The sequence below is a fragment of the Xenopus tropicalis genome, chromosome 10 (assembly GCF_000004195.4).
Source record: "Xenopus tropicalis strain Nigerian chromosome 10, UCB_Xtro_10.0, whole genome shotgun sequence".
In the NCBI taxonomy this organism is placed as follows: domain Eukaryota; kingdom Metazoa; phylum Chordata; class Amphibia; order Anura; family Pipidae; genus Xenopus; species Xenopus tropicalis.
Genome location: NC_030686.2, coordinates 13,279,226 through 13,293,946, shown reverse-complemented (window position 1 = coordinate 13,293,946; position 14,721 = coordinate 13,279,226).

Here is a 14,721-nt window from a genome sequence, read left to right as displayed (position 1 = left end):
TTGCGCGCAAGTGTTAACGCTACTAAAAAATCGCGACTTTGCGCAACTTTCGTAAAGACGCCGAAAAACTCGCGTTTTTACGCAAAAATCGTAAAGACGCCGAAAAAAATCGCGTTTTTACGCAAAAATCGTAAAGACGCCAAAAAAACGCAAAAAATACGAAAAAGTCACAAAATGTTCGTTTCCAATCGGAATTTTTCCAATTCGGATTCGAAATCGTGTCTTAGTAAATCAGCCCCTAAAAGTGAGCATGCTGATTCAAAAGTATAGCTTTTGTAAAAATAATGACAATTCATGGAATTCAAATCAATTCGCTTTGGCAATTTGAACTGCAACGTAGAATCCGCGCACAGTTTCTTTCTGCATCGCTTCATTCACATTGATTCCTGATTCTGAACACGGTTAATTTGCTTATCTCTAATTGCTGCTCTCTCTTTTGTGACTCATTTTGAGAATTTAACTTATTAATTATGTCAAGTTTTCCTTAATTAACCGTAATCAGTGACAAGGAAAAAAGAATAACCCACTAGAATGAAAAGCTGCCGTCAAATGAATGAGGTGACGAATGAGGTGAAATGTGTTAAATTCTTGAACTAATTTGAGTGTGCTGTGTGTATTTTTCATTTTTTTTTAATCTTTTAAGGAGCACAGGTTAAGCTTCAACTGGGCTACAAATGCTATTGTGTCTTAGTGGCAGATGTATCATATTGTGATAAATCTGCCCCTTAGTGTTTGTAATTAGTGATGGGCAAAATGTTTCGCCAGATATGGATTTGCGGCGAATTTCTGCGTTTCACCATTGGTGGATTCTTTCGCGAAACGGATGAAAAAATTCGCCGTGGAACAATTCGCCGCACGTCCAAAAATTGTCGCTGGCGTCAAAAAAGGATAGTTGCGGGCGTCAAAAGAATAGCCGCGTGACGAAATAATAGCTCCGGGTGACTAAATAATAGCCATGCAACAGAATATTAGCTGCGGGCGACGAAACAATAGCCGCGGGCGACGAAATAATAGCCGCACAACAAAATAATAGCCGCGGGCGGCGAAATAATAGCCGCGCAACAAAATAATAGCCGTGGGCGACGAAACAATAACCACGCGACAAAATAATAGCCACGGGCGACGAAACAATAACCGCGCGACAAAATAATAGCCACGGGCGACAAAATAATAGCCGTGCGACAAAATAATAGCGCCGGGCAACAAAATAATAGCCGCGCAACAAAATAATAGCCGCGGGCGACGAAACAATAACCACGCGACAAAATAATAGGCGCGGGCGACGAAACAATAACCGTGCGACAAAATAATAGCCACGGGAGACGAAACAATAGCCGCGGGCGACAAAATAATAGCCGTGCGACAAAATAATAGCCGCAGGCGACGAAATAATAGCCACGCAACAAAATAATAGCCGCGGGTGACGAAACAATAGCCGCGCGACAAAATAATAGCTGCGGGCGACAATTTTTTTGTTGCACGACATTTTCGCCGTTTCGCGATTTTTTGGCCGTTTCGCAGATCTTTTGAAAGATTCGCGAATTCACTATTTGTAATTAGAATGAGAAAGTTCATACCTACGATGAATTATTTTATGTCTTCATTTAAGAAGCATTTGTCATGATAAATGATATAAGTGTACACACACTTTCAGTAGAAGTCCTCGTGCTTCATTCACAAAGCGAGGGATAAAATGTATTTTTTCACTGTTTTGAAGTTATGAGTGAATCTGTCCCATTTGGTAAAAAATTAGTGAAACTGCTGAAAATTTTGCAAAATGGTGAAAAATGTGTGAAATGAGGCTACTAGTGATGAGCAATTTTTTTGGCAGGCAAGGATTCGCAGTGAGTTTCCACATTGGCGAATTGTTTCGCGAAACATCAGTGAAAATGCGCCCTGAAAAAATTTGTTGCATGTAAAAAAATGTTGAGTCGCGTAAAAAAGGGGCGTAGTTGCCTCAAAATGGGTTCGGTTGTGTAAAAATGGGCGTGGTCGCGCAAAAAAGACACACGCGACAAACGCGCTTCACGGATTTTTGGCAGTGAATTTCCCCGACTTTTGATGCAACCCTGTTTTTATTTTATGTGACTTTCCTTGGCAAGTTTTTGTTGCAGCCAATATTTGCAACAGTTTCAAGAAAAAAATTGCCAATGGCGAAATGCGAAATTTCGCAGTGAATCCATGCCTGGTTAAACATTTCACTCTTCACTACTCTTTCCTGATTTTTTGGTGAAGTAAAACAGGACAAATTCGCTCATCACTAATCTATGGGGATCATTTATTAATGTACGAACGCTCCGAGCGTATTTTCTGTGACAATTTCATACCTTGCGCGACAATTTCCTACCTTACGACACAATTTGTGCGACAAAATCGTATTGTTGCGCCGAGTACAAAAGTTTCGGATTCATTCAAGCTTTGGTATCATGACTTTCCTTGGGCCGGGTTGGAGCTGCAGAGAAAAATTCGTGAATTTCGGAGCGCCAATACAATATTATCGTGACTATTCCGATTTTTTCGTAAGGATTTTCGTGATATTTGCGATCATCAGAAATGATCGCATCCAATCCGAATTTTACCCATTTCGTGATTCGAACTCTTGATTTGATGAGTTTGGCTCTATAATGATAACCAATAATTGTGACCTTTAAAATGTACACAGGAAAGGAATTTAAAATATATTTTTATTTTGTTTTTTTTTTAAAATGTATAAAACAAAAGGGTCTGTCTATGGTTTTGGCTCCAGTTTTATATCAAGTCACATTGTTGGATTGGAATGTAATGCCATTCCGTAGCTGCGGTGCAGAATGCATAGCAATAGTGTATCCTCTCAACAGACCCCAAAATAGCTACAGAGTTTATCCATATGTTCAGATTTTTTTAATCTGCACATTCAATCAAAGAGAACTCAATCCAACTCCGATGCCGCCAGAGATGCCAATTTTCCAGTGTTTGCTTCTTTAGGTCCGATGAGCAATGTCACATTGAATTCTATTCTCTCGCTGTTATTGTACTGCTTTACTTATCCTTCAGCAGATCTCAGACTTCCGATGCAATCTGCCAAGAACATACAGCAGGAATCTTTCACTTTCCGCCTTCCAGTTGCTGCTAAACTGCAAATCTCAAAGAAGTCCATATGTTGGAGATCAACAAAAGACAGAAAGCAGCGGGATGGCTATCCCTACACATTAGGGTACATTCACTAAAGTGCGTTAAAACGAGCGCTATTTATAGCATGCCTTAAAAATGTTATCGCGCCTAATTTTTCGCGTTTTAACGCGCAATTCACTAAAAGCATACTTGGGTTAATTTAGACGCGATGCTGTTTGTGTTATTAAAGTCGCAAAGACTATTTTTGTGCGGTATTTGATGGAACGCGCGCTAATCAATGCATCGTGCACAAATAGTCGCCGCGTGCAAAAAAACGCACGCCATGTTAGCCATACACGGCATTACTTTCGTAAAACTACTTTTACAAAACTGCCCATTTCCCTGCAAACTGGCGGCTGCATCACTCTGGGACCAACACATATTGAATAAATCCCACTGCAAAGTCCTTATTGTGTTGCCAAAAGCTCATTAACTGTACTTTTCTATAATTACCGCCTGCCCCAAGTAGGTGTTAATTTCCGCACAGACAAATGCGATATTTAGCGCGTCTAAGTGTTTGTGAATCATGCGTTAGTGTTATTTCTGCTCGCTAATTAACACAATGCGGTAAAATTAACGCATGCAGTTGAGCGTAAATTAACGCACGCGATATGCGACTTAACGCATGCATTAATACATTTTTTCGCGTCAATTTTAACGCAAAAAAAAGTGCAATAAAACTTATCGACCTTTAGTGAATCAACCCTATTGTTTTCTACTGCCTGAGGTCTTCTAAGACTAGCACTCTGATCATAAGTAGTGATGGGCGAAATGTTTCGGCAGGCATGGATTCACGGCGAATTTTCACGTTTCGCCATTGGCGGATTGTTTCACGAAACGGATGAAAAAATTAACGCGTCAAAAAAGGATAGTCGCGGGCGTCAAAAGAATAGTCGCGCGTCAAAAAGGAATAGCCTCGTGACAAAAGAATAGCCTCGTGACAAAAGAATAGCCTGAGATTTTTAATGCCTTTATAATGCATATGGATGTGTTAATAAAAAAATGAATTTGGGTTTCATGTTTAATTTGAACAGGACTTTTATTGTACAGCTTTTTATGTCTGGGTGACAGGTCCACCCGGACGTCTTTAGATCTTCATATATAAAAGGAAAAAAAACAACAAGCACACAAAAACAATCAGAATATGTTTCAGCAGGTTCTAGCAGAGGATTAATACCCTCAGTAAAAGAAAAAGCACCTAGTAGGGCATGTTGCTAATTGCCATTTTGATGATCAAGGCACATTCATTGGAAAAGCAGAAAGAAAAATCCCCTGTGTTCCAGCGCCTGCATATGCATTCCCTATTAGTCTGACTTCTGAGGGAAACAAGAAAATGCTTTTTAATATCTTTTTTTCCTAATATGCCGCACAGTATGCCGTGCCGACGGTACAGCCAGGGGACTCAGTATGTATAGCATTTAGCAAATACAGGAATAAATCCCGCAGTTCAAGGCGGATGGAAAAGGAAAAACAAATATTATATCATTTGCTCTTTTAGTGTTGACTACAATAAAGGTCATGCTTGTATATTAATGTGCGCGCCTGTGTGTATAGCTGGATGTGCACTCAGAGGCGTTAGACACTATGGGGGGCATTTACTAACTGTCATTTTTTTTTGTTTGTTTGTTTTCAGGATTTGTGTTTTTTGTGAAAAAAAAAATATTGATTTCTCGTGGAGAAAAATTTGAGTTAAGTTTTTGTATGATGTAGAGCAGAGGTCCTCAAACTACGGCCTGGGGGCCGGATACTGCCCCCCAAGGTTATTTACCCGGCCCCTGCTGCATCCTCACCCCTGGCAACTACCTGTCTGCCTCAGCATGGTCCTTGGCCCCAGCGCGTTATGTCACCGCGTCCCACCGGCCTACGCTAATAAAGTGTCCAGTGGCCAGGGGGGGTCGTAGTTTGACGACTAACTATAGTCTGACCCCACAACAGTCTGAGAGGCTGTGAACTGGCCCCCTGTTTAAAAAAGTTTGAGGACCCCTGATATAGAGAGTGATATTCTGAGACAATTTGCAATTGGTCTTCATTTTTTATTGCATGAAGTTTTTTTTAGTTATTTCATTTTCCCTTCAGGAGCTCTCTAGTATAGAGTCCCAGCAGCTATTTAGTTGCTAGGGTCCAAGTTACCTTAGCAACCAGGGAGTTTAAAAACAAAAAAAAACTACAACAAATAAATAATGAAGACCAATTGAAAAGTTGCTTAGATTTCCTCATTATTTATTTGTTATAGTTTTTGAATTATTTTCCTTCTTCTTCCAACTCTTTGCAGTTTTCCAATGGGGGTCACTGACCCCGGCAGCCAAAAAAACTATTGCTCTGTGACGCTACAGTTTTATTGGTATTGTTGCATTTTGTAACTTTCTGTTCTATTCATGCCCTCTCCTATTCATATAACGGTCTCTCAACCAAACCACTCCCTGGTTGCTAAGGTAACTTGAACCCTAGCAACCAAATAGCTGCTGAAATTTCAAACAAGAGAGCTCCTGCACAGAAAATGAAATAACTAAAAAACTAGAAATAATAAAAAACAAAGGCCAACTGCAAATTGTCTCAGAATATCCCTTTCTACATCATACTAAACGTTAACTCAAAGGTGAGGATTTCTTTTCATCGATTTACAAGGAATTAATACATGACTTTTTGCTAATATGTTCTCACTACTTAATGAGTTCCTATCTCAGATTACTGTATAAAGTTCAATCAATCTGGATAGCATGGTAATCCAAGGAAGTTGGTATAATTTCTGCAATTTCTGTTTGTAAAACCGTATGGATATGGAGAAAATGAACTAACTGACGTTTAAATGATATGTGGTTGGCACGCCAGTGCATTTACTGACCGACTGCACATTTCATATCATCTCAAGGTATTAACTATCCACAGAATTTTAATCCTGCCTTTATCAGCATCAGTGGAGTGGAACAGATTCAATTTAGGGAATGGAAAGGCGGCATTTTCATTTTCTGTACGTTTTCACTGAGGCCTGTTTGTATTTTGATATATTTAGACCTGTAAAATTGCACTGTAGGAACAATATTATTCCTATCACTTATTAATATAGTGCCAGCCAACCATGCAGGGCTTTACAGACATGGGATAACCACTGGCCTTAGTTCTTGCTCAAGTGAAGGTTACAGTCCAGTTTAGGAGTTGAACCTATAGAGAGAAGAACTGTTTTGCAGTAGAGATGTAGCGAACTGTTCGCCGGCGAACTAATTCGCGCGAACATCGGGTGTTCGCAAGTCCGCAAATTCGCGAACTTTTCGTGATGTTCGCAATTTGGGTTCGCCGGCACCGAAAAAATCGTAAAACTTACGATAACGGTACGAATTCTCCGAAAAAATCGCAAAACTTACGATAACGGTACGAAAAAGTCGCAAAACTTACGATAACGGTACGAAAAAGTCGCAAAACTTACGATAACGTTACGAATGATCCGAAACAGTCGCAAAACTTACGATAACATTACGAATGATCCGAAAAAGTCGCAAAACTTACGATAACGGTACGAATTCTCCGAAAAAATCGCAAAACTTACGATAACGGTACGAAAAAGTCGCAAAACTTACGATAACGGTACGAAAAAGTCGCAAAACTTACGATAACGTTACGAATGATCCGAAACAGTCGCAAAACTTACGATAACATTACGAATGATCCGAAAAAATCGTAAAACTTACGATAACGGTACGAATTCTCCGAAAAAATCGCAAAACTTACGATAACGGTACGAAAAAGTCGCAAAACTTACGATAACGGTACGAAAAAGTCGCAAAACTTACGATAACGTTACGAATGATCCAAAACAGTCGCAAAACTTACGATAACATTACGAATGATCCGAAAAAGTCGCAAAACTTACGATAACGGTACGAATGATCCGAAAAAGTCGCAAAACTTACAATAACATTACGAATGATCCGAAAAAGTCGCAAAACTTACGATAACGGTACGAATGATCCGAAAAAGTCGCAAAACTTACGATAACGGTACGAATGATCCGAAAAAGTCGCAAAACTTACGATAACGCTACGAAAGCTCCGAAAAAGTCGCAAAACTTACGATAACTTTACGAAAGCGCCGAAAAATACGAAAAAGTCGCAAAATTACCGATCATTTCGAAAAACGGCGTGTGTCAATTTTTCAGAGGTTTTTGCCCTTGATCCCCCTCCTGCATGCCACTGTCCAGGTCGTGGCACCCTTTAATCAACTTTAAAATCAGTTTTCTGGGCAGAAATGGCTTTTCTATTTTTTAAAGTTCGCCTTCCCATTGAAGTCTATGGGGTTCGCAAAGTTCGCGAATATTCGCAATTTTCGGCGGAAGTTCGCGAACAGGTTCGCGAACTTTTTTTTTGAGGTTCGCTACATCCCTATTTTGCAGCTGGATTTCAGCATATAAAATGGTATATATTCCTACTTTTTAAAAGAAAAGATTGCAGTACGATGGAGTTCCCCTTTAATTTCTGCACTGCTCTCCATGACTCTGCCCTGTAATGAGTATTACCATGCAACTGCTGCCCCCCACTCATCAACTGACATTCTAACATATTCTTGTATTCTCACCCATACAAATAAGACTGTGAGATTTATTAAACTAGATTAGGGTAAGCCTCTCTAAATAAATGTGTTTTTAGAGATCTCTTGAAGGCAGAGAGATTGGGAGAAAGTCTGACAGTTTGTGGGAGTGAATTCCAGAGAAGGGGGGCAGCCCTTGCAAAGTCTTGAATGTGAGTGTGTGAGGAGGGAATGAGAGAGGAGTTGAGGAGCAGGTCAGTAGAGGAGCGTAACAAGCGGGTTGGATGGTACCTAGAGATAAGTTCAGAGATGTAGGGTGGGGCAGAGTTATGGGCTGCTTTAAATGTGAGGGTCAATAGCTTGAATTTTATCCTGGATGGTAGGGGAAGCCAGTGCAGGGATTGGCAGAGCGGCACGGCAGAGGAGGAGCGGTTGGAGAGGTGTATGAGCCTGGCAGCAGTATTCATTATGGACTGGAGAGGGGACAGTCTTTGGAGGGGAAGGCCAATTAATAGGGAGTTACAGTAGTCCAGGCGAGAGATTATAAGAGAGTGAATAAGAATTTTGGCAGCATCTTGGGTGATAAATGATCGGATTTTGGAGATATTTCTTAGGTGAAAGTGACATGATTTGATAAGTGATTGGATATGAGGGGTGAAGGACAGGGCAGAATCAAGGATAACCCCAAGGCACCGGGCCTGGGAAGATGGGGTGATGGTAGAATTGTTAACCGTTATAGATACCTCGGGAACAATGTGGGCGTTGGATGGGGGAAAGAGAACCAGTTCAGTTTTAGAGAGGTTTAATTTGAGGTAACGTTGGGACATCCAAGTGGAGATAGCGGACAGGCAGGAAGAGACGCGAGTTAGAAGCTCTGGGTTGAGATCAGGAGAGGAAAGATTAGATCTGAGTATCGTCAGCATAGAGGTGGTACAGGTATAGGACCCGTTATCCAGAATGCTCGGGACCAAGGGTATTCCGGATAAGGGGTCTTGCCGTAATTTGGATCTCCATACCTTAAGTCTACTAAAGAATCAATAAAACAGCAATTAAATCCAATAGGATTGTTTTGCATCCAATAAGGATTATTTGTATCTTAGTTGGGATCAATTACAAGGTACTGTTTTATTATTACAGAGAAAAGGGAATCATTTAACCATGAAATAAACCCAATAGGGCTGTTCTACCCCCAATAAGGGGTAATTATATCTTAGTTGGGATCAAGTACAGGTACTGTTTTATTATTACAGAGAAAAGGGAATCATTTAACCATGAAATAAACCCAATAGGGCTGTTCTGCCCCAATAAGGGGTAATTATATCTTAGTTGGGATCAATTACAAGGTACTGTTTTATTACTACAGAGAAAAGGGAATCATTTAACCATGAAATAAACCCAATAGGGCTGTTCTGCCCCAATAAGGGGTAATTATATCTTAGTTGGGATCAATTACAAGGTACTGTTTTATTATTACAGAGAAAAGGGAAATCAGTTTTAAAATTCTGAATTATTTGATTAAAATGGAGTCTATGGGAGACGGTCATTCCGTAATTCTGAGCTTTCTGGATAACGTGTTTCCGGATAAGGGATCCCATACCTGTACTGAAAGCTGTAGTTTCAAAACATTATCCAGGGCTCTTACCTGCTCTACAAAGAAAAAGCGGAAGCAGGAATAGTTCTTGTGTTTTCACATTAAGCCCATAAAACCTATAGTATTGCTACTCACTGCATTTTATTATTCAATTGTGTGTGTCTATGTCTCCCTAGAGAGTAATCAGCGATCATAACTGCTCTGCGTCTGTGTTTAACAAACTCCGAAGTCAGCCGTTCTGGAACCACCTACAGTTAATAACCAACAGAAATAGGATACAAATGCATGGGGGAATTCAACACTGGTTGCCAAACCCAACTTATTTAAGAAAGAGTCTGCTACATTGTAGGGTGAAAGGGGTGGTTCACTTTTGATTTAACTTTTAGTGTGTCCTAGAATAGCCAATTCTAAGTAACTGTTTAACTGGTCATCATTATTTATTTTATTTATAGTTTTTGATCTGTTTCCCTTCTTCTTCTGCCTCTTTGTAGCTTTCAAATAGGGGTCACTGACCCCGGCAGCAAAAAAAACTATTGCTCTTTGAAGCTACAGTTATACAGTTTGAAGCTACAGATATTGTTATTGTTAATTTATACATATTCTTCTATTCAGGTCCCCTCTTATAAATATATGAGTCCCTCATTCAAACCACTCCTTGGTTGCTAAAGTTATTTGGACCCTAGCAACCAGATAGCTGCTGGGTGACAAATATGGCATCTTTTATAGACCTTATATTGAGTGGCAGCCTAGTAGTAGGCAGGGTCGGACTGGGGGGTGGAGGGCCCACCGGGGCTCCCGCCCCAGGGGCCCTGCAGGTGCCCCAGCCGCGTCCCCTAACCCCCCCAAGGGCCCCCCTAACCCCCCCGAAGGGCCCCCGCCTGACGTCCTCCCCGAGCGCGTATAAATTGAACGCGTCGGGGAGGAACAGTCAGTAGCGGGGAGCGCCGGCAAAGGTCGGACTGGGCCGCTGGGGCCCACTAGGGCCGGGGCCCACCGGGATTTTTCCCGGTGTCCCGGCGGCCCAGTCCGACCCTGGTAGTAGGCTAGTAGTAGTAGGTTTTATTGGATTTGTTTTGTAGGATTTCAAAGATAAGCACCTGCTTTGAGGCCACTGGGGACTAGTGATGAGCGAATCTGTTCCGTTTTGCCGAAAAATTCACGAATCTTTCAAAAGATCAGCGAAACGGTGAAAAATTTGCGAAACGGCGAAAATGTCGTGCAACAAAAAAAATGTCGCCCGCGGCTATTATTTTGTCGCGCGGCTATTGTTTCGTCGCCCGCGGCTATTATTTTGTCGCCCGCGGCTATTGTTTCGTCGCCCGCGGCTATTGTTTCGTTGCCCGCGGCTATTATTTTGTCGCGCGGCTATTGTTTTGTCGCGCGGCTATTGTTTCGTCACCTGTGACTATTCTTTTTTTTACGCCGGCGACAATTTTTGGACGTGCGGCGCATTTTTGCGCGGCAAAATTTTTCATCCGTTTCGCGAAACAATCAGCCAATGGCGAAACGCGGAAATTCGCCGCGAATCCATGCCTGGCGAAACTTTTCGCCCATCACTACTGGGGGGTGATGAGCAACATGTTGCCCCTGAGCCACTGGTTGGGGATCACTGACCTATAGCATGCTGTAAAATGGTATTCTGTAACAATTTGTTTTATTTTTGGTTTTTGGATGATCGTACAAGTATGGGACCTGTTATCCAGAATATTCGGGACCTGGGGTTTTCCGGATAAGGGATCTTTCCATAATTTGGATCTCCATAACTTAAGTCTGCTAAAAATCATTCAAATATTAAATAAACCCAGTAGGCTTGTTTTCTTAGTTGGGGTCAAGTACAAGGTTTTGTTTTATAATTACAGAGAAAAAGGAATCATTTTCAAAAATTAGAATTATTTGCTTATAATGGAGTCTATGGGAGATGGCCTTCCTGTAATTTGGAGCTTTCTGGATAACGGGTTTCCAGATAAAGGAAACCCATATCTGTACTTGTATTTTTACATATATATATTATACTTCATTTATAATATATTTATTACTACTATATTACTATATTATACTTCATTTCAGTGCATTCAGCTGGTTCCTTACCCCAGATACAGGTAATGGATTGAATGACAGGCTGAAGGATGAATAGGAGATGGTCTGGATAGAAAGCATAATAATTACAAACTTATATAGAGCCACAGAATGTATCCATTCGCTTGGTTCAGGCATTGCTGACCCTGGCTTATTGGATTTCAGACTACAGAAAAGCTGATTTAAGAGGCAAATCATAATAAAAAAAATGAAATCTTGTTAAAAATTGGCTCAATATATCAGTTTATACAGCATACTAAAAGCTAATTCTAATATAAACCTCACCTTAAGGCTTTAGATTTCATTTGAAAAGTAATAAAAACATGCTGCACCTCATATATGTGCTACCGAATGGAATTTTCAAAGTCATTGATCAGTGCCAAAGGTAAAGATATACAAGTGTGGGACCTGTTATCCAGAATGTTTGGGACCTGGGGTTTTCTTGATAAGGGATCTTTCCATAATTTGGATCTTCTTTCCTTAAGTCTACTAAGAAATCATTTAAACATGAAATAAACCCAATAGGATTGTTTTGCCCCCAATAAGGGGTAATTATATCTTAGTTGGGATCAAGTACAGGTACTGTTTTATTATTACAGAGAAAAGGGAATCATTTAACCATTAAATAAACCCAATAGGACTGTTCTGCCCCCAATAAGGGGTAATTATATCTTAGTTGGGATCAAGTACAGGTACTGTTTTATTATTACAGAGAAAAGGGAATCATTTAACCATTAAATAAACCCAATAGGACTGTTCTGCCCCCAATAAGGGGTAATTATATCTTAGTTGGGATCAAGTACAGGTACTGTTTTATTATTACAGAGAAAAGGGAATCATTTAACCATTAAATAAACCCAATAGGGCTGTTCTGCCCCCAATAAGGGGTAATTATATCTTAGTTGGGATCAAGTACAGGTACTGTTTTATTATTACAGAGAAAAGGGAATCATTTAACCATTAAATAAACCCAATAGGACTGTTCTGCCCCCAATAAGGGGTAATTATATCTTAGTTGGGATCAAGTACAGGTACTGTTTTATTATTACAGAGAAAAGGGAATCATTTAACCATGAAATAAACCCAATAGGGCTGTTCTGCCCCCAATAAAGATTAATTATATCTTAGTTGGGATCAAGTACAGGTACTGTTTTATTATTACAGAGAAAAGGGAATCATTTAACCATTAAATAAACCCAATAGGACTGTTCTGCCCCCAATAAGGGGTAATTATATTTTAGTTGGGATCAAGTACAGGTACTGTTTTATTATTGCAGAGAAAAGGGAATCATTTAACCATTAAATAAACCCAATAGGGCTGTTCTGCCCCCAATAAGGGGTAATTATATCTTAGTTGGGATCAAGTACAGGTACTGTTTTATTATTACAGAGAAAAGGGAATCATTTAACCATTAAATAAACCCAATAGGACTGTTCTGCCCCCAATAAGGGGTAATTATATCTTAGTTGGGATCAAGTACAGTTACTGTTTTATTATTACAGAGAAAAAGGAAATAATTTTTAAAAATTAGAATTATTTGCCTATAATGGAGTCTACGGGAAATGGCCTTCCTGTTATTTGAAAATTTCTGGATAATGGGCTTCTGGATAACAGATCCTATACCTGTATTATCATAACCCAATAGATTCATACATGACTTGATCTTGACAACCCATGTTTTGGGCCAAATTAGGCTAGTTGTTGGATAACAAATAGTTCAGGGGACTGGAGCGAATTAAAAAAAAAATAGTCTTTTAGTAGATGTAATTTTTGTTATTATTTCTTATTATTATTCTAGTGATTATTGCCCTTATCTTATTTATTTTTAAAAAAAAATGTATTGCCCCAGTCTCATTCTTGTTTTTTTCTTTCTTGGCCTTTCCTCTTCTACTAAGTCATAATTCAAGCTCATAGCCAAGTTAATGTATACCATAACGCTGCAAGGTCTTTAATCCTTCAAAGTCAGTGCTTAGAATATGTGTTATGCTTCAAAACTGCAAGGTGTTTAATCCTTCAAAATCAGTGTTTATCATACTGCTCTAGCAAGTCCAGACCTCTCATATCAGAATACTTTACGTTACCTGCCCTTCAGCAATGTTAAAGCACCTAAGAATAGACATTACATTACATTAACATTTATTTATAAAGCGCCAACATATTCCGCAGCGCTGTACAATAAGTGGGTTACATACATTGGACATACAGAGTAACATATAAAGCAATCAATAACCGATACAAGAGGTGAAGAGAGCCCTGCCCAAAAGAGCTTACAATCTACAAGGAGAAAGGGTTGAGACACAAGGTGTGGGAATGGGCATGACCAGAGTTGTGAGAGGTGGGGCACAGGGTGTTGCTAAACTAGATTAGGGTAAGCTTCTCTAAATAAATGTGTTTTTAGAGATCTCTTGAAGGCAGAGAGATTGGGAGAAAGTCTGACAGTTTGTGGGAGCGAATTCCAGAGAAGGGGGGCAGCCCTTGCAAAGTCTTGAATGTGATTGTGTGAGGAGGGAATGAGAGAGGAGTTGGGGAGCAGGTCAGTAGGGAGCGTAACAAGCGGGTTGGATGGTACCTAGAGATGAGTTCAGAGATGTAGGGTGGGGCAGAGTTATGGGCTGCTTTAAATGTGAGGGTCAATAGCTTGAATTTTATCCTGGATGGTAGGGGAAGCCAGTGCAGGGATTGGCAGAGCAGCTCGGCAGGGGAGGAGCGGTTGGAGAGGTGTATGAGCCGGGCAGCAGTATTCATTATGGACTGGAGAGGGGACAGTCTTTGGAGGGGAAGGCCAATTAATAGGGAGTTACAGTAGTCCAGGCGAGATATTATAAGAGAGTGAATAAGAATTTTGGCAGCATCTTGGGTGATAAATGATCGGATTTTGGAGATATTTCTTAGGTGAAAGTGACATGATTTGATAAGTGATTGGATAGACTGATGTTTAAATAATACTAAGGGGCCGTTTTACTAATCCACGAATCTGAATCCCGAATGGGAAAATATCGGATTGGAAACGAACATTTTGCAACTTTTTCGTATTTTTTTCGTCACCGTCGCGACTTATTCGTAGCCATTGCGACTTGCGCGAATTGTCACGACTTTTTCGTAGCCGTTACGACTTGCACAAATTGTCGCAACTTTTTCGTATTGAGCGCTAGTAAACGCCGGGCAAACGTTTCTGATTTTTTTGCGACAGCTAGGAAAAATTTGCGACAATTCGAGCAAGTCGTAATGGCTACGAAAAAGGCGCGTCAATTTACGAAAAAGTCGCAACGGTGACGGAAAAATCGCAAAATATCGGTCGTTACGAAAAAAACGCATTCGGACTCTTTCGATCCGTTCGTGGATTAGTAAATCGGCCCCTAAATGTTAATGCCCATGGTCAAATAAA